Below are 19,905 nucleotides of genomic sequence, written 5' to 3'. Positions count from 1 at the left end.
GCCTCTCATGTGTATGCTTTGAGCCTCCACCCACACAGAAGTAGACTCATACCACCCACAGAGTCTCCTGCAGAGAAAGGAAAGGGCAGAATGTGTGCATCTGTATATATATGTATATGTGTGTTGGTATTACTCATATTGAGGCTAAGTCATGTATGAAGTCACAGGGCATGCCTCCCGTATGAGGTTAAGAACCAGGAACCATGATGATTTTTAGTTAACATAGCCTAAGATTAGGGATAATAGAATATATTGTGCTGAGGGAGAATCTCTGCTAAGATGGTAAAATTTGTGTCTCAGTTATGTTCATCTTATTTTGCTTTCAGAAATGTTACAGGGTGAAGTTTTGGACCGTAATGCAGCACACGGAGCAGAAGAACTCCCACAGATGCACGTTCTTTCCTGGTGGGTCCATGCTGGCTGGCCCGTTCTATTGGGCCGGAGGGTGCGCTGGGTCCACGACTGGCCAGATCGTACTGTTACGGGGTGAGGTTTTGGACCCAAATGCAGCACATGGAGCACACTGTCCTGATTGTTGAGGAACTGCAGCTGGGAGCAGGGGCGTCAATTGGGTACGGCAAGGTACGGCAGTCGCCACACCTTGGCTTCAAGGGAAAATGTAAATGTTTGTTTTTTAAATACATTTATGGAATTACTCTGTGTCTATTTGTATTGATTATTCTATTACTCTATACATATAGAATAACTACAAATGCAAATCAGAACAACGTGATCGATTTCACTAGTTATTATACACTGCAAAAAGTCAAAATCTTAAAAAGAATATTTGTCTTATTTTTAGTTAAAATGTCTAATTTTTAGTAAAATAAAATCTCATTACATTTAAGACAAGACTCAAAAACAACCATTTTCACCTGTTTCAAGTAGATTTTCACTTAAAATAAGTGGAAAAATCTGCCAGTGGAACAAGATTTTTTTGCTTGTAATGAGAAGATAAATCTTGTCCCACTGGCAGATTTTTCTACTTATTTCAAGTGAAAATTTACTTGAAACATGTGCCCATGGTCAAATAACAAGTTATTTTTCTGGTGATGACTCTTGTTTTAAGTGTAATGAGATTTTTTGACTAAAAATTATACATTTTAACTAGAAATAAGACAAATATTCCTTTTTTTGAGTTTTTGCAGTGAGCGAGACTGCATTTGAAAAAGTCCCAATTTTCTTGACCACACAGATAAGCTACATAGCAGACTTCTGTGATGAGTATTTGCTGGACGTGTTGATTGATACTCTAGTTAAGTTCTGTGACTCGTAACCTTGCCATACCTTAGCTTTCACTGAATTGACGCCACTGGCTGGAAGAGCAGGTGAAAGGAGTGAGTGACAAGGTGGTCGTGGCTGGCAGATGGAGTGAGCAGGAGAGAGGGGAGTGGAAAACCACTGAAGGCTGGAGGACCAACCATGACAAGAAGCCCCGATTCAGGCTTTTAAGAAACCTGGATATGCTACTCAGATACCAAAACATGGTGGGCGTAAACACCTTGTCAAAGGTTTCTGATAATTCCACGCTGATAAAGATCAGAGAAACAAATACTTAGATACTGTATATCATATTTCCAATATGTCCCATGGAACTCTAAACTTAGCCACTATGATGTCATCTAATCACAAAACCATCATTTTGAAGCATTAAATTCCCCATTTAGTCATTGCATCTTGTGTTTTCACAAGAATGTAAAGATAAAGAATAATACTATGTACAGTATTAACTAGATATTCTCAATAAGACAACACAGGTGAAAGAGATCAGTAATTTGAGTGGAGCTTCAGAGATATGTCTTCAAAGTCAACTCGGAAAACAAAATACCAGAGACCATGACAGCTCTCTTGTCTCACTGCCTGTGAAGCCACTAAAGGGCACACCAGTGAGTCTGATTTGAAAGTAGGATCAAACAAGTTTGGCTACAGAGAACAAACAAGAGGTTAGTGAGAAAGTGAAAGCTGAAGTTATGTACACCGTCACAGGGATTGTTTGAAATATTGATGAAGTTGGTCAGAGAGTGAGTGAAAAGACTCAGACTGCAGTAAAAGTACATTGAATCAAACAAAACTGAATAATAGCTGACTTTATCAATCTCCAAAGGGGAATTATATTATTGCAATTTAAATGCCTTTGGAACTCCGTCAAATTAGGTCAAATTAAGATAAACCTAAGGTTGGAAACTTTGATATAGACATGGTTGAAATCCTCAGAGATCATTGCGGATGGAGTGTAGTGTTGTGTTTGTTGCCTGGCAACAACTGTGCTTAAGAAATCACATGCAGCATCACCAGTTAATGCAGGTGAACTCTGACAGCTGGATGGAAAGCCACAAGTTGATAGTTGATAGCTTCTGAGGTGCAGAGGTACTCGGTGCAGAGGTACTCCAAACACCAAAGTACTCCACTTCTGTTCGTCCGTCTGAAGTCTTCTGTTGAAAAGCACAATATTCCTGCCGTTCCCTCTCAGCGCTGCTCATCCATCCAACCTCCAAAAATCTCACACTGTACATGAGACCGAAGGAAAAGAGGTTTAATATTTTCTTTCCAATAAAAAAGTAAGCAATAATAGTGTTTATATTACAATCATACTTCACAAAACCATGTTAAAATCACCCAAAGTTTTATGAATAAAAGTGGAACATAATAATGAAAAAAAATGTTAATAATCCATTAAATCTGTCATCAACAAATTTTTTACCTTAGCTTTACTGAAACTTGAAAGTCTTTTTACAGTACAAAGCACAAAGCAAAAACAGGGCTCTCAAGTCTCATGCATTGAGCATGAGTCTCACGCATTTCAACAAGTTCACACTCTCTCACACCACACATGGTATTTCTCAAGCTGAGGCATTAACGTCACTGCACAGTAATTCCAACATCCCATCTTACAAATGAGGGCAGCTCTCTGGATTTACCAACCTGCCAGCCAATCAGAGAAGAAAAAATGTTTTGTTGCCGTGTAAAGTTTCATCTTCAAGTGCTTCATGAATGCGTAGCAGAGGTTATAACACACATCACTTTTAAAACACACACACACACACACACACACACACACACACACAGCCGCACAGACATATGCATCGGCCCGTTCACCTGCATGCTCGCTCTGTAGTTTTGGGGGTTAGTTAGTCGCAGTAGCTAAGCCTAGTAGTGATTGGGTCTCGGGACCTGGGACGGTTGCTGTTCGTGTTTCTGCCGGTTCCGTGTCTGTTTTGTTTTTTTTCTCTCTGCTTTTTTTTCTTCTTTCTTTCAGATTTCCAGTGCTCGATGTGCGCCTCCATGTGTGTTCTCGCATCTTGGATTAGCAACGGATGTCACCCCCCCCCCCCCAAAAAAAAAGTGTTTGTATGTGTATATATATATATATATACATATTGTGACATTTCAATCATATTTGGCACAAATGTTTCTGCTGTTTGGTTAGTGGCTCTGGTTTGAGATATTGAAGCTTATACTGCATATATATATATATATATATATATATATATATATATATATATATATATATATATATATATATATACATTTATATAAAATAAATATATGTGGCATATTAAAAAAAAAAAATATATATATATATATATATATATATATATATGTATATATATAGCATGGTATAACCCTTAACATGTGTGCAGACAAGGTAAAAAAAGTTATGGCAGAAAATAGGATCTATCAAATATCGACCAATCAGAAGAAGGGGCGGGGCTAATTTGCACCAATTATGTTCAAGGACCCACAACTCTGTCAAACCATTCAAAAGTTATAGCAGAATTAAATATCAAATATCAAATATGGACCAATCAGATGAAGGGGGGGCATGCTTTTTGGCGTCTATCGTCGCCAACGCTTTTGACTGAGAAAATTAATGGGCATCATCGGAGCAGAGCCGCCTGGGAGATTTGCGAGGCCCTGTGCGAAATGGCAAATTTTTGGGGGTTTTTCGGGTCGGATCGGGTGTCTATATGCGCAATTTTAACTCTCCAATTAGCAAAATACTGGATACCTTCCCCTGATTCATCATCATTTGGCTTGCCTCGACGCGGGGCCCCACGGCTGCTTGAGACCCGGTCGGATCGGTGATTTTTGTAACAAATTTATCAAACGAGGCTTTCAGAGAGGCATTAAACTCTTCCATTTTCTTTATTTTTTTTTAAATTTTTTCATCCCCTGATGGAGGGAAAAAACGAAAAAAAAAAACGAAAAAAAAAAAAAATTGAAAAAAAAAAAAAAAGGCTGCACAGTTCGCACACCACTTGCGGCGGCCCTGCATTGGAGGATCGAGATGCACATTTTGATGTATAACACACCTAAGTGCACGTTACGGTTCGGGCGAAGAAGTGGCATAAATTGCGCCAAAATTAATTAAAAATAGCCGACTTCCCCTCCTTGAACCGCCACCTTACTGTGGTGGAGGGGTTTGTGTTGCCCGAGTGATCCTAGGAGCTATGTTGTCGGGGGCATTGCGCCCCTGGTAGGGTCTCCCATGGCAAACAGGTCCTAGCTAGACTAAGAGCGGTTCACAAGCTAATCATGGCAAAGAAGAGACCGTTAAGTCGCCCGGATCGGCATCCCCGGGGCCCCTCCCTGGAGCCAGGCCTGGTGGCCGGGTCTTTGCCAATGGGACCCGGCCGGGCTGAGCCCGAAACAGCGACGTGGGCCTGCCTTCCTGTAGGCCCACCACCCGCAGGAAGGACCGTGAGAGGCCGGTGCAATGGGGACTGGGTAGCAATCGTGGCGGGGTGCCTCGACGACCCAATCACTGGACCAAAACCCTCTCAGTAGGGACATGGAATGTCACCTCGCTGGGGGGGAAGGAGCCGGAGCTTGTGCATTAGGTTGAGAGATACTGGCTAGAGATAGTCGGGCTCACCTCCACACATAGCTTGGGCTCTGGAACCCAGCTCCTTGAAAGGGGCTGGACCCTCCACTACTCTGTAGTTGCCCAGGGTGAGAGGCGGTGGGCTGGTGTGGGCTTGTTTATAGCCCCTGAGCTCAGTCGCCATGTGTTGGAGTTCACCCCGGTGAACGAGAGGGTCGCTTCCCTGCGCCTTCGGGTCGGGAAACGGTCTCTCACTTTTGTTTGTGCCTACCGGCCGAACAGCAGTGCGGAGTACCCGGCCTTCTTGGGGTCTCTGGGAGGAGTACTGAATAGTGCTCCAACTGGAGACTCCATTGTTCTACTGGGGGATTTCAACGCTCACATGGGCAATGAAAGTGATACCTGCAGAGGCGTGATTAGGAGGAACGGCCTCCCCGACCTGAACCCGAGCGGTGTTTTGTTGTTGGACTTCTGTGCTAGTCACAGTTTGTCCATAACGAACACCATGTTCAAACATAAGGGTGTCCATCAGTGCAAGTGGCACCAGGACCCTAGGCCGGAGGTCAATGATCAACTTTGTTGTCGTTTCATCTGACCTTCGGCCGCATGCCTTGGACACTTGGGTGAAGAGAGGGTCTGAGCTGTCAACTGATCACCACCTGGTGGTGAGTTAGATGCGCTGGCGGAGGAGGAGGTTGGACAGACCGGGCAGACCCAAACGGATTGTGAGAGTCTGTTGGGAACATCTGGCTGAGCCCTATGTCAGGAACATCTTCAACTCTCACCTCCGAGAGAGCTTCTCTCAGATCCCGGGGGAGGCGGGGGACATTGAGTCCGAGTGGACCATGTTCTCTGCCTCCATTGTTGACACGGCGGCTCGAAGTTGTGGACGCAAGATCTCCGGTGCCTGTCGTGGCGGCAATCCTAGAACCCGGTGGTGGACACCGGAAGTACAGGATGCCGTCAGACTGAAGAAGGAGTCATACCGGGCTATGTTGGCCTGTGGGACTCATGACGCAGTAGATATGTCCCGGCAGGCCAAGCAGGCCGCGGCTCGGGCAGTCCGGGAGGCAAAAAGGGGGTCTTGGAGGAGTTCGGAGGAGTTCGGAGGAGTTCGGTGAGGCCATGAAGGAAGACTTTCGGTCGGCCTTGAGGAAATTCTGGCGGACCGTTCAGCACCTCAGAAGGGGGAGGCAGTACTCTGCCGGCACCGTTTATGGTGCGGGTGGGGAGCTGTTGACCTCGACTGGGGACATCGTCGGACGGTGGAAGGAATACTTCGAGGATGTCCTCAACCCGACTGACATGCCTTCCACTGAGGAAGCAGAGGGTTGGGGCTCGGAGGCGTGTTCATCCATCACCCAAGCCGAGGTCACTGAGGTAGTTTGTAAGCTCCTCAGTGGCAGGGGTGGATGGGATTCGCCCTGAGTACCTCAAGTCTCTGGATTTCGTAGGGTTGTCTCTGCGACATTGCATGGAGGAAGGGGACAGTACCGCTGGAGACTATGTCTCTCGACTGCCCTGGGAACGCCTCTGTTCGGTTTTGGCCATGGTGCCAAGAAACTTTTCTTTAAGTTGCGACATGATACAAGTGTTCTAGGGGGCGCTGTCGAGCCAATAGGCCACGCCCATTAATGCAAACCATTAAATATCAAATTTTTTGTCAGGCTTGGCTTGCGTGCAAAATTTGGTGACTTTTGGGGAACGTTTAGGGGGGCAAAAAGGCCCTCATTTCCTTGGAAAAATAAAACGAGGATAAAAATTCCTACAGGCCCCTAATAAAGAGCCCATCTTCTAAACATCCTTATCCTCCTCAGCAGCTAACAAGCCCAAAGTAATCTTTACAGTAAGATAATTTAGATCCAAAAGCCATCAGTTTGTTAGAAGTATGTTGTTTATTCCTCTTAAGCTGTAAAAAATTGTAATAAGAGCTGAAGCACTTAAGCATTTAAATAAATCGTATAATGAACTTGAGCTTTTGTGGGAGATTTGGGACCTATTTTTTTCTTCCCTTGTTTTAATGTTTCAAGGGAACATTTTGGTTTGTTAACACTAAAAGGGCCAATAAGAACTCCTAATGGTGATGCTGCATTGGAGGAATCAGCTCGGTTTGAAGCACATAACGTGAGAGAAAAGAAGAGAAAGAACTAGGACAGCATTTCACACTATCTCCTACAAACTTTAGCGTTTAGCATGAGAACAGCATGCTTGTCTGCACACTCTGTGTTCTCAACAAATTAGTCACTGCATCATATGACAACAGTTTTTAAGACCACAGACTATCTGGGCTGAAGAAAGTCAAGTGTTACAGGGAAGAAAATAATAAATGAGACAAGAGCATATTTATGTACAGAGATCTTTTTTGTTGGGAAGCCGTCTCTGTGGTTTTTGAACACCTTTCACATGGAGCTTCACTGCAGTGAGTGGGAGGCATAGTCATGCTCCACCAGCACTTTAACTGTGTTGATGGGGCTTTGCGAATGAATCACTTCTCTGAGTCATTTGCAGAAGGATGCCTGCCTATCTGATGTGTTTCTCATGTAGTGCAAAGTTCTTGCATAAATTATAGATGTTGGAGCCCCCATTATCTTTCTTGCTTGCTTGTAAAAGGCAGAGTATTCATGCTGCAGAGTTCAGAGAGGACTGTTTTGGATTTAAGAGTTCAGCTTTACTTCTTAAACAAATCCTGGAGGACAAATGCAAGCTTGACTATAATGAATATTCTTTTATTTTCACGCTGGAGGGATATAAAACTGGAAAGTGTTTTTTCTCAACTTACCTTTGCAGCAGATACTGTTTAAAGAGTCAAATATTATTCATGAAGCTGAAAGTGACAGGCAGCAAATTTCAAGTTGAAGCTTTCTGAGGGCCGACTTACTGAAATATTATTTTTTCTTTACTTTGCATCCAGAATAAGGCGATCAAGCCTCTTTTTCTTTGTTGTTGTTGTTTTAACAAAACAATGTCCAGTTAGGTTATGTTTGGATGAGACAAACATAAGGTATTAAAGGTATTAAATCCTACTGAGTTATATCACTTATCAAGGAAAACAAGGTTGTCTAACTAACAGACAACAGAAAGGACTCTTTTAGTTTCTGAGATAAACCTATTTCACAAAAGATGACGCACAATGAACTTAAAGTTAATCTTTTCGCTTTTGTCTTGTGGGTTTTTCAACCCAGTCTCACATATAAAACGTACCCTGCCTACGTTGGTCCAAAGTGCAAAAACGTAGAGGGGTTACAATAATAGTCCTTGAATTGTTACATTGTTACATTTTTTCTGCCTATTCGTTTTGCGTCCAAGTCACGTGACTTTCAAGATTCTGGCCTTGACACCAAAAAACAAAAAAAAACACGGACATTTCTCATTTATTTGTGAAAAAAATCAATATTTTGAGTTAGTTTCTGCATAAAAATTCAAGTAAATTCAATTTTGATTACATTTCTAGCAAGAAATATATATTTTACTTTCATAATATTCACTCAGTGAATGTACATAATCACTTGCTTGCTCGTTGTTGCGAAGTTTTTTCAGATCTCGCCAGAATAATGTGAAACTGCAACGTTTTCAACCTGTTCAATCAGGTTGGGGAATTCCCTGGGCGTCCCCTTTACGTCATAGAGTGACATTATTTTTATTAATCTGTTGTCTGCTTCAATGGTCTTAATCACTGTGGATTACAATCTAACTACAAAAAAAAGTTATTACATCTAGTTTTACAAGTGTATTTGTAATGACAGGGGAAAACATGAAATAAGTTTATAGTGGGTGTGTGAATGATCAATAATCAGTATTATTGGCAGTAATAAAGGGCCCCAAAATCAAATCTTGCTTAGGGCCCCATGAAGGCTTGGGCCTGATGATCCGCTTATCAGCAGGAATTTTACACATCGTCTCCCAAAGAGTCCGAAAAATGATGTCCACCTGCGCTGAGAAAACAAGTCCGAGCATCTGCCTCGTCAACTTCACATTTGAAACCTCATGTTGAATTAAAGCATCCGTGTGAGAAAATATCTGCAAGTCCTTGACAATCAAACAAAGTCATCAGGAAAGACCAAGAAGACCCAACAGCCCCAAACGACCCTAGTCACACTGCTGCACCTTCAGGGGGTTGATTTACCTGCAACAGGTAGACACATTGATAATGGACTATATTGTTGGAGAATTACAGTTGAAAGTTGAAAAGCCACTAAGACAATACATGATTGTATAGTGAGCAGTTTTAGGATACAGGGGCATTTAATTCGTACTTCTCACCTAGAAATATTGAAATGAACTGAATTTGAAATAGTTCAAAATGAAAATGGTGAACTATAAACGTGAACTGTTCATCTTTAAACTACTGTATGTTAACTGAACTTTGAACTATTTCATGAGAAGTATGAACTTGCACAACACTGTGCAGCGCTAGCTTGCAGAAGCTGCTTGTGACACCACCACCACAGATGATGACAGAACTTGTTTTTTTCTCTCTTACTTAATTAATTTACACTGCAACATTATAGTTTTTCCTTTGAATTACAGTATTATTCAGATGAATTCAATTCCGCAAAAATCTGCAGCACACAAACTTTAGAAATTATGTTTTTATTGAACTTTTATCTTTTATATACTTTTATATAAACTTTTACTCAACACTAACCATTGATGCATCTATCATATTAAAAATATAATCACTTTGTCTTTCACTTTGTGCTTGCGAGCATATAATCTATATCCGTGAGCATTATTAATTAAAAAACTCATAATAAAACAAAACTGTACCACTTTGTTTGTTGGCAGCAAACAGGGAACTGGTATGTCACCAAGCCACTTCAGGGAAAGTCAATCCAGTCTGCCCGTACTTATCTGTGCCTCTGATCTTTAAGATCTTTATCTTTGATCTTCACTTAACCTCAACTTGGGTTCATGCTGCACTTACTGATCCACATAAATGGGAGGTCAAAACTTTTTTTTTTTCATTTATCCTCATGAGGGTGGTACAGAGGTCTCAGAAATGCATGCATCAAATATGAAACATCTGGCATTATGGGGTTAAATTAGCACCAAAAAACTTGAGACTCAAGGGAATGGGCAGGCAGTAAAGTTAGGGGTTTATGTAATGGGGGAATTTCATCTTGATTTGTGACAGATGTAGTAGCCGCCAGCTGGCTGTTGAGCGACTTCTGCATTCCTGTCTGCCGTGTGGTGTTCAAACAGCCTGGGACAAATCAAGACATGCCTTGCCATGACAGTTGAGACCCAAATGAGAGATCACTACCAACTGTCTGTGGTCAAACTGCAGGTGACAGATATGCATGCATTTCAAAACAAATTTGTCGGGGATAGTAATTTTAGAGCATTGTGCATTTTTGTGTGGGCTCTCAGGCTAGGTACTCTTTACCCTCACCTACTGCAGTTATATATTTCAGAAATTACTGAGCGTAATTTACATACAAATTGTGTTTGCATGGTAGCCTAAAGCTGTAATCTCAAATAAATCACACCCACACAACAGAAAGGGTGAAAACAGGTCAATGGGTTTAGGCCACCTCATAAGCCCTGTTGCTACAAAAAGAGGTGTCTAAGTGTAAAAAACAGAAGTTAAACTTTTTCTGTTATTTTTAGTGACAGAGAGAGAGTTCTGTGTCTTTTTGTTATATGTCTCTTTTAAGGACTGGGTGAACATGCTGCAGATATACAGCCAACAAATTTATAGCCAGTGGAGAACGGATTAGCAACTGTTTCAAAAGAGTAGCTACAGTAGCTACAGTAGCTACAACTACAACTGTTGTAGCAGCATCACAGTTTGAAGCTTTAGAACGATCCACAAGGACTTTCAAGCTTTGTTGCTACCAGGACATCGAATGTCATGGACACACACTTTTGTTGAACAAGAAGCTCATTTTTTACTCCACCAATGCAAGATAGTTGGTACACTGCTTACTAGGATTGTGGTATTAGTAGCTGCTCTGACAACAAACCTGTGAAGATAAAAGAGGAAATGCCACCACCTATGATCAAGAGGCCCTTTAATGGCAGGCTTGACACCAATCAGTGTGTTTTTAACACAGGGATGAGTTTTTCAAGGTCCTGCTGTGACATTAGTCCTTTGATCCTGGAGATGTTCTTAAGGTGATAGAAGGCCACGTTTGTAATTGTTTTAATGTGTCTCTGAAATTTTAGCTGAGTCCATCACTACACACAGATTTCGGGCCTCATCAGTGGTTTGTAGCTGTAATAACTTAATCTGTGTGCTGACTCTTAAACGCTCTTCTTTTGGTCCAAAAATAACTACTTCAGTTTCGTTTGTGTTCACCTGAAGAAAATTATGGCTAATTGATTTGTTCCACGCATCTACACAATATTTGCATGGGCTCATTGTCTCCCGGTGACATTGTAGTTTAGAGTTGTGTGTCATCTGCATATTTATGGTAACTTATCTTGTTGTTTATTATTATTTGAGCTAGCAGAATCGTGTAGATGTTACATAGGAGGGGTCCTAGGATAGAACCTTGGGGTACCCCACATGTAATTTTGGTTGATGTAAAGTTACCTATTGACACAAAGTAGTCCATGTCCTTTAAGTAAGACTCAAACCAGCCAAGTACTATGCCAGAAAGTCTGACCCAATTCTCCCATTGCTCTAGCAATATACTATGTTCAACTGTGTCAAATGCTACACTTAGGTCCAACAATACCAATACTGTGGTTCTTCCACAGTCGGTATTTATGTGGATGTCATTGAACGCCTTGACAATAGAAGACTCAGTGATGTGGTGAGCATAACAACCTGAATATACAGTAAGACGTCAAAGCGGTTGGTCAGAGTTAAGAAGGTATTTAACTGTTCATTGAGGCCCTTGTACAGTGGAGTTAAGATGCTACTGACTCAGAAGGGTTTGTTAACCGGTCCACAGTCGCAAACAAGGCACGACCATTATAATCGATATATGATATTGTGGGGCGGCATTGGCTCAGGTGGTAGAGCGGGTCGTCCAGTGATCCAAGAATTGGTGAGTTGAACTGCGCCCCCTCCCCCGTCATCTCCCCCTGCCCTCCCCCCAACCTGAGCCTGAGGTTGCACAAGGTACCACAGCTGTGGAAGATGTGCTGTGTGGTACCGGTGCCCAAGTCATGTCGACCCAGCGACTTCAATCCTGACATCGCACCTGGCAAAGACCCTAGAGAGGCTGGTCATCCACCACTTGCGCCCCCTGGTGAGCTCCTCTGCCGACCTGCTGCATTTCGTCTACCAGCAACAGAGTATTGGGGTTGAGGACGCCGTCATCTTCCTGATGCAGAGGTCCCTGGCCCACCTGGAGCGGGCTGGAAGCTCTGTGAGGATCATGTTTTATGATTTCTCCAGTGCCTTCAACACCATCCAGTCAGAACTGCTGAGGGACAAACTGGACCATGCTGGAGTCTGCCAGCCGCTGACATCATGGGTCCTGGACTTCCTCACCAATAGACCACAGTTTGTGAGGACAGGAGGCTGTCTGTCTGACATGGTGGTCTGCAGCCCAGGAGCTCCACAGGGGATCGTCCTGGCCCCCCTCCTCTTCACCATCTACATGGCCGACTTCACCCACTACACAACAACCTGCCACCTCCAGAAGTTCTTGGACGACTCCGCCATCGTCGGTCTCATCAACAACGGAGACGAGAGGGAGTACCGAGAACCGAACCACAGCTTTGTATACTGGTGCTAGCGGAACCGCCTCCAGATTAATGATGGGAAAACGAAGGAGCTTGTAGCCGACTTCCACCGCCGCAAAGTCCCCCTGTCGCCGATGAACATCCAGGGAACGGACATAGAGATAGTGGACAATTACAAGTACCTGGGTGTTCACCTGAACAAAAAACAGGACTGGACCATAAACACTAATAGAAAGGCAAAGGCAGACTCCACCTGCTGCGCAGACTGAGGTCCTTTGGAGTGAGGTTATCAGGAGAAAACATGACATCTGAGTGTGGTGTGAGTTGGATTCCAGTCCTGACAAGGCTTTTCATGTTGTCAGTGAAATCCATGAGGGGGGAGTCAAGGCTGAGTGGAGAGCGTGAAGAGGTGGATGGGGTTCGGGAAGAAGGTTTGGGGCCCTCTGTTGGAGGCGAGGGGGGCTCCACTTCTCTTTCTGCCATCCTCCATGGTCCTTCCTGATCTCAGCAGGCAGCAATTGTCCTTCAGAATGCCGTCTTACCAGTTGCTGTTGATTTCCTTGGCTCCTGTTCTTGGCGGAAGCTGCTGGTGTCTGATTCACAGAATAGAAAAATGTTTGCAGTGAACAGCTGAGCTCCATGTTTAAGACAAAATCCATCAGCCTTAAAAAGAAAGTTCACTGATTGTTCAGCACTCATTTGTTGAGCATCAGGAGTCTGCTGAATCTCTCAATCTTCATGCTGGACTCTGGTTGTTGCTTCACAACATAAAGGCCTCCTGTGTGTATGATGAGGTTTTTTTTACTACTGGATGCTCATCAGCGGTCATCAATATTTTCTCAGAAATATCAGACACCATGTCGTTGGTAAAACTGAGTACTTTGGTGTTTTCTTGCTGCAAAACCATTTGATATAATTTACAGCTCCGTCACCCACTATCAGTGTTTGTGGCCCAGCAGCCGGATCTTTTTAAAGGTATTGTGACATCATTTTTAACATGCTTTTAACACTATTAAAAGTCTTGGCCAACATCCCTCAAATGTGTCTAAAAGAGTGTAACAAGAAAAACTTCACTCTAGTACTCTTTTCCTGGCTTTTTATTACAGTGTTTTTTTGCGCCGTGAAAAATGCTTCCTTTCCCCCCTTTCCTGTCAATCATTGCTCCGCTCCTCCTCCAAACCTCCTCCTCCTCCAGCCATACGCTCACAGCGGCGTCGGAGAGTTAAGCGACAGGCGAAGCATGCACGGAAAAGCAGCAGGGCGAACCACAGCAAACAATCATAAAAATAAAGGCATGCAAGCAGCACTGTCCCCTTATCTTAAGTCCAGTCAGTGGCCGCGGATCTTCTTAGCAGTTTTCCTCCGGTGATTAGAACAAAAGAGGCTCCCAGATACCCCAGATAATTATATGCATGCTTTATGGTTCTGTACACCGGTACAGAGGTTCTGGAAGGAGATTTGTGAGGATTTATCCACATGGATCAACCACAGAATCCCAGTGTGCCCCACGGTATGTATATTAGGTCACCTGGGAGACACTCAAATAGATCCTAATTGGACACACCGGGTTCTCACTGCCTTATGTATCGCAAAGAAAACCATTCTAGTAAATTGGAAACAAAAATCCAGTTTATGTATCAACCATTTTAGGAATCTTTTATCAGATCATATTAGTAGTGAGATAATGTCTGCCTCCACTGAACAACACTCGGCTGAATTGCACTCTCTGTGGTCCCCGATTATTGGCTTTGTTACCTAGTGGGGGCGGGGGGGTGGTGATCTCGTAGCCCTTGGGGTTGGGGGTCGGCTTGGGGGGTCTGGGGCGCGGGCCTCTGGTGGCCCCTGGGGGGCGGTGGGGAGGGCCGCGGGGCCCTGTCCCTAGCCGGTGGGGGCCTTGGGGGCCTGTGGGGGGGGTTACCTCATGGCGGTGGGGGGGGGTGGCTGGGGAGGGCTCGGGCGGGGGGCTGTGGCTGGGGCGTCTCCGGGCCTCCCGGGGGGGGCGGGGCCGTGGACGTGGGGGTCCCACCCGGAGGGCCCGGCCCTGCCTGGGTGGGGGGTGGCTGTCTGCACTGGGGGGGCATTGCTGCCTTGGTCCTCCGTCGCTGGGCGGGGGCCAAGTGCCCCTGCGGATGTGGGGACTCCGGGACCCTTGGGGTGTCCGCCGGGGTGGCCTCGGGGGGGGGTGGGGCCGGGTCCGGGGAGCGGGCCTCCCCTGACCTGGGGGTGCACGGGCGGGCGCGACGGCGGGGTGGCACCATTCCCAGGTATCTATGTCTTATGTTGTCAGTATGAATGGGAGGATGTTGGACCGTTTCCCCCTCCGTCTGGGGGCTCCGGCGGCGCCGGGGGCGCCCTTGGAGGTGCGGTGGGGCCCTTGCCCGGCACGGGGGGCCGGCCCCCGTCTACTGGACGGCCGGTGGGGGGACACAGGTGTCTTATCAGGGCCGGCTTTGCTGGTCCTGCTTCCTGGCTTCGGCCTCCGCTCCCCCTCTTGCCCCCCCTACACGATTCATACGCACATAGGCGAAAGGCGGGGGGTCCGGGTCGTGGGGGGCACTGTCCCGCGGGGCCTGGCACTCCCCGCCTCACGGTTTTAACAGCAAAATAGACACTGCACATTCAACACTTTATAAATACACTTGACAAGGACACGTAGTTCGGGAGGGGGGGGGGTCGGTGTCAATCGATACTTGGCCCTCCCTCCTCCCTGTTTTTATGGCATTAATCACATGCACTCAACACAAGGGGCGGGAGGGGGTCCCACATCACCCGCGTTCCCTCACCGGCCTGGGCCTGGGACGGGTGGGTCGGGTTACCCGGGCCTGGCGGGGCCCGCCGTGCAGCCTGGGGTGCCTTCTGGCGGTGCTGGATCCCCCCGAGGAGGGGGAAACGGTGCGTGATTGTATGTCTGTGTCGGTGAGAATGCGGTATGGAAGGGTCCTGCCATGGAGGATTTGAGCCTCCATTGGCAGGACATCAAAAACTTAATAATTTATCAATATTATATTATACAAAGATGGTTATTATTATTATTATTATTAGTATTATTATTATTATTATGTATAGTATATTATATTATTATTAGTATAGGTATCGGATAGGTGAATGGATGAATGAATGGGATGCCTGGGTCTGGGGCCCTCCGTTGTCGGGCCTGCGCGGGTGTCGCCTTGTTGGGGGGTTCCCTCTCTCCGGACCCGTCTCCGGTCCCCCCCGCTGCCTCTACGGCGGGGCGCCCCTCTGGTCTTGGAGGGCCACTTTCGTGGGGGACGGGTGCGCCTGCCCGCGTCGGCGGCCGGGGCGGCTCTGTCTCTCCGGGCAGGCTGGCCCCCTGCCGGGTGGGGGTCGTTGGCCTGAAGGGTGAGGGCCTCCTGGCCGCGTGTCCGGCCCGGACCGGGTGGCCGGGGATTGCCTGGGTCGCGGTCCGCCGCCGCGGGATCCCTGGCTGCTTCTTTCCGCGCCGTGGGGGCCCCGCCCGCGGGCCCCGCCCGCGGGCCCCCTCGGCCGCCGCCGGGTGGGGGGGGGGCCTCGCAGGCGGTGGGTTGCCTCCCTCCTACTTCTCCCCTCTGTGGGGTTGCCGGTGGCCTGGGTTCCGGGCTCTTCCTTGTCGGCCTCTGGTCTCGCGGGTGGCGGGGTTGCTCCCCCCCCTCCCCCACTATAGATACACTTCAGGTGGAGCTTTGTTTGGTTTATTACACACACACACACACACACACACACACACACACACACACACACACACATATAGTCATTTAGTCACATGCATACACACACACACACACACACACACACACACACACACACATGCATGATCATATACATACACACACACACACATAGACATACACACTGGCTTGTTCACCTGCATGCTGGCTCTCTAGTTTTTGGGTTTAGGTAGCGGTAGCGATAGCTTAGCTCAGACTGCGATCAGATCCCAAGATTTAGGTCGATTGCTGTTCGTGTTTTGGATGGCTCCGTGCCGGTTTCGTGCTTTGTTTGTGGTTTTTTGTTGCAGATTTCCAGTGCTTGACGTGTGTCTCCGTGTGTTCCTGCTTCCTGGATTGGCAGTGGATGTCGTCACCCACCCCCCCCCCCCCCCCCCCAAAAAAAAAAAAAAAAAAAACACTGGGTTTGTATGTGTATATTTATGTATGTGTACGCATATGTGTGCGTATATATATGTATATATTACATATAGTAATAATGCACATATATACACTTTTGGTTTCTACCGTCATGGTATCAATCAATAATATGTGTGCAGACAAGGTAAAAAAAAAAAAAAAAAAAAAAAAGAACAAAAGAGGCTCTAAACAGCTCCGTGTTAAGCCTCATTTATGGTTCCGCGTTAAATCGACGCAGAGCCTACGCCGTAGGGTTCAGCGTATGGTGCGCGTCGCCACGTAACCCTACGCCGTAGGCTCTGCGTCGGTGTAACGCGGAACCATAAATCAGCCTTTATGGTGCGCTGGAGAGGAGAGGAGACAGGGAGCTGGGTGGAGGGGGCGGCGATTTAGCGGATCGTTACGTAACGATCCGCCACCAAACCACATGCGCCGTTTTTGCATAGTTATGCGGAAAATCCCAGAAAGCACACAATACACTGAATGTTAAAAGTTTGTTGTTTTTTGGGTGTAATTGATGTCAAGACACCCAACAAAACACAAAAAATCAAGAAAAATTTGTTTTTCATGTCACAATCCCTTTAAAGACATTTAGGGTATGACCTGTTTTGTAGGGGAATCATTTTCTTCGTTTTCTGTCACTTTGCTTCTATTATTTGCTGTAGCCACAGTCCGCTGCTGTTTTCTCCTCGGTGCTGGGGTTGAAGAAACATTTCTTTTTAGTGCTGGCCAAGCCATTTCATCCAGGTGCTGAGTTCTCCCTGTCAGCTGTCTTCCCAGGTCTGAAGAAAGAGATTTATCCTTAGGCTCTGCACCGAGAGTTCCAGGGAGCACGAATGTCAGCCTGCTCATTGTTGTGAGTCATTGGTGAAGTTGTTTAATTTCCATATAAAGCATTGACCTCAGCATTCACTTCAAGCTGGAGAATTTTTATTTCAACATGGACTCATGTTCAGGGCAGGTGCAGACTCGTAGAAGCTGTTTGTTTTATTCTCTCTGAAGCTCCCACCGAGCTAACTGGATGCTTTTCTCAAGAGACGGGGTACTGAGGTCACCTGGTGCCGTTGGCCTGGCTCATGACGCCTGAGCTGCGTGTCAGTCAGATGAGTGTGGCTCCAGATGAGTTATGTGATGCAGTGATTTCTGAAACACCTCCCTGCAGATGCAGCTTCATGCCAACCGCTGTCACTGTAAAAACTCATGTAGCTTCCCTTTGCAGATGGGCTAATTGCTGCAGGCAAAACCCAGCTTTTGTGGAACAGCTGTTCCTCCATCATCCGCCGTCTGCTGCTGTTTGTGTGTCAACTTTGTTTTCTCTCACGACTGTCCTGATGTCAGTGCTGGAGAGGAGGGGGGCCGTTGATCCTATCCTCTACCACAGTCAGTATGTTTACATGCACTAACAGAAAGTCGAATTGTTGCCTTAATTAGACTGATAAGGAATTTTTAAAATCCATGTATACACTTTAGCCGGGCCAGATAATGCGGTCCTAATTCGTGTTATTCCAGCATGTACAGTATACGCAACTCACGCTTAGCCAAGCTACTGACGGCCCCGGGACTCCCCCTTCCTGAAGTGACGACAAGAAAGCCAGAATATCAACACAATAGGAGAAGAAGATGAACAACAAAGAACCGGAAGAACGCCATCGCAAAAGTGTGAGTGGCGGCACCTAACGCTGCGGAGTTGAACGTACCTCACTAAATAATCAATTGTCTTCTTGCGCATGTATACTTGGATTTCTCAGAAACTCCAGTTTAATCCTTAGCTAGATTGTTGCTAATAGCTTGATTTAGATGTTTTCGATGCATGTAGTGAGTGAGATGTGTCTGTGCTGTAACTGGCAGATGATTCGCCTTCGATTTAACAGTTTCCTTCCCAATCACCACAGCCTAAGCAAAAGCTCAAACTCTACGATTTCTCATTAGAAAGAATCCTGAACAAAGCTCAAGAGGATCAATAATTGATCATGTCTCAGCATAACACAGCTACATGGTTCCCTCCCAGGCACTAAGATAAGAAAAGTACATTCACAGATTAGGGGGTCTAAGCAATAACACAGTCCTCGGAGAAGTGCCATTGACGAAGCATTGCAGTGAGAGTTTCACTGCTATGCTCAACTAAATATGCTAACGTTTCAGCCCAATGAAAAGCCTTTGCCAGATCATAAATGTATGAGCTAGCCCACAAGAGGTGAGGGAACAGATTTAGTCTACATATCTAAATAAAAAATTACATCTGGAGATGAAAATAGCCTGTTACAAAAATACATTTTCATTCTCAGAAACAGCCAGTGAAGGGTTTCATCATCATATTAAATACATTCATGTGGATGTGTCTCAGTTTTTTAAAATCAAAATGGACGACGTTGTCTTGTCACGACGGGATCAAAAGCGGACAGCATTAGGTACAAGTGTAAGTGCGCAGTAAACTTTTGAGGAAACGCTGATCTCTGATCACTCAAACCCTGGTTGGAGGCGGTCTGGACGTATGTGGCCACTTCCTTATAACAGTGTAACACAATCCTGGCTCACACTGATGGACTGTCTACTTAACTGACATGCTACTCCCCGACGTGACTTTTTTTAACTTCTTTTTAGCCCTCAAATTTGTTGTTCTTCTTGTGAGTTCTGACGGACATGAAGGGAGTAAAAATTTATGTCAAAAACATTTCATTAGGACCTCAGTAAATCATGCCAACTTCTAAGAAACAGGGCATAATATATCTCCAATAACACGTTTTATGTTTCCGGTTTGAAGGTCCGATGGATTTTTTTTTTTACTAACGAAGATTAATTCACCATCAGAACGAGCAGCTAAACATACAGCAAAAGAAGAAGGCTTTACATAACTTTTTAACTTTTTAATTTTTAACCCTCCTCAAGCATACATATACCCACATATCAACTGAAAAACACATTAATTTTAGAATGACATGAATATTCTTGTAAGTCGAACCATTACACAGAGTAATATGGGTTTGGCAATATGATTATGATTAATTTGATAATGATCATGTTACACTTCGGTTCATGTCAGGTGTTAGTATTTGTAAGGCTACACCATCATATTGTGCTATCTGAGTCATGTTGCATAGATAAGACAAAGACTACTGTTTTATAGCTTTATAAAAGAATGCATAGCCTCGTCACGTGAGAAATTGGGTGTCTTCTGTAACATTTAAGCAGAGGTGTCTTCAGTATTCACATTCATTACTCAGGTAGAAGTATAGATACTAGAGTTTAAAAATACTCCTAAGTATCAACTCAATTTTTTTACTCAAGTAAAAGTATAAAAGTACTGGTTTCAAAACT

The sequence above is a fragment of the Cololabis saira genome, chromosome 11 (assembly GCF_033807715.1).
Source record: "Cololabis saira isolate AMF1-May2022 chromosome 11, fColSai1.1, whole genome shotgun sequence".
In the NCBI taxonomy this organism is placed as follows: Eukaryota; Metazoa; Chordata; class Actinopteri; order Beloniformes; family Belonidae; genus Cololabis; species Cololabis saira.
The sequence above is the reverse complement of the archived record's forward strand: the minus strand, read 5'-3'. Positions refer to the sequence as shown.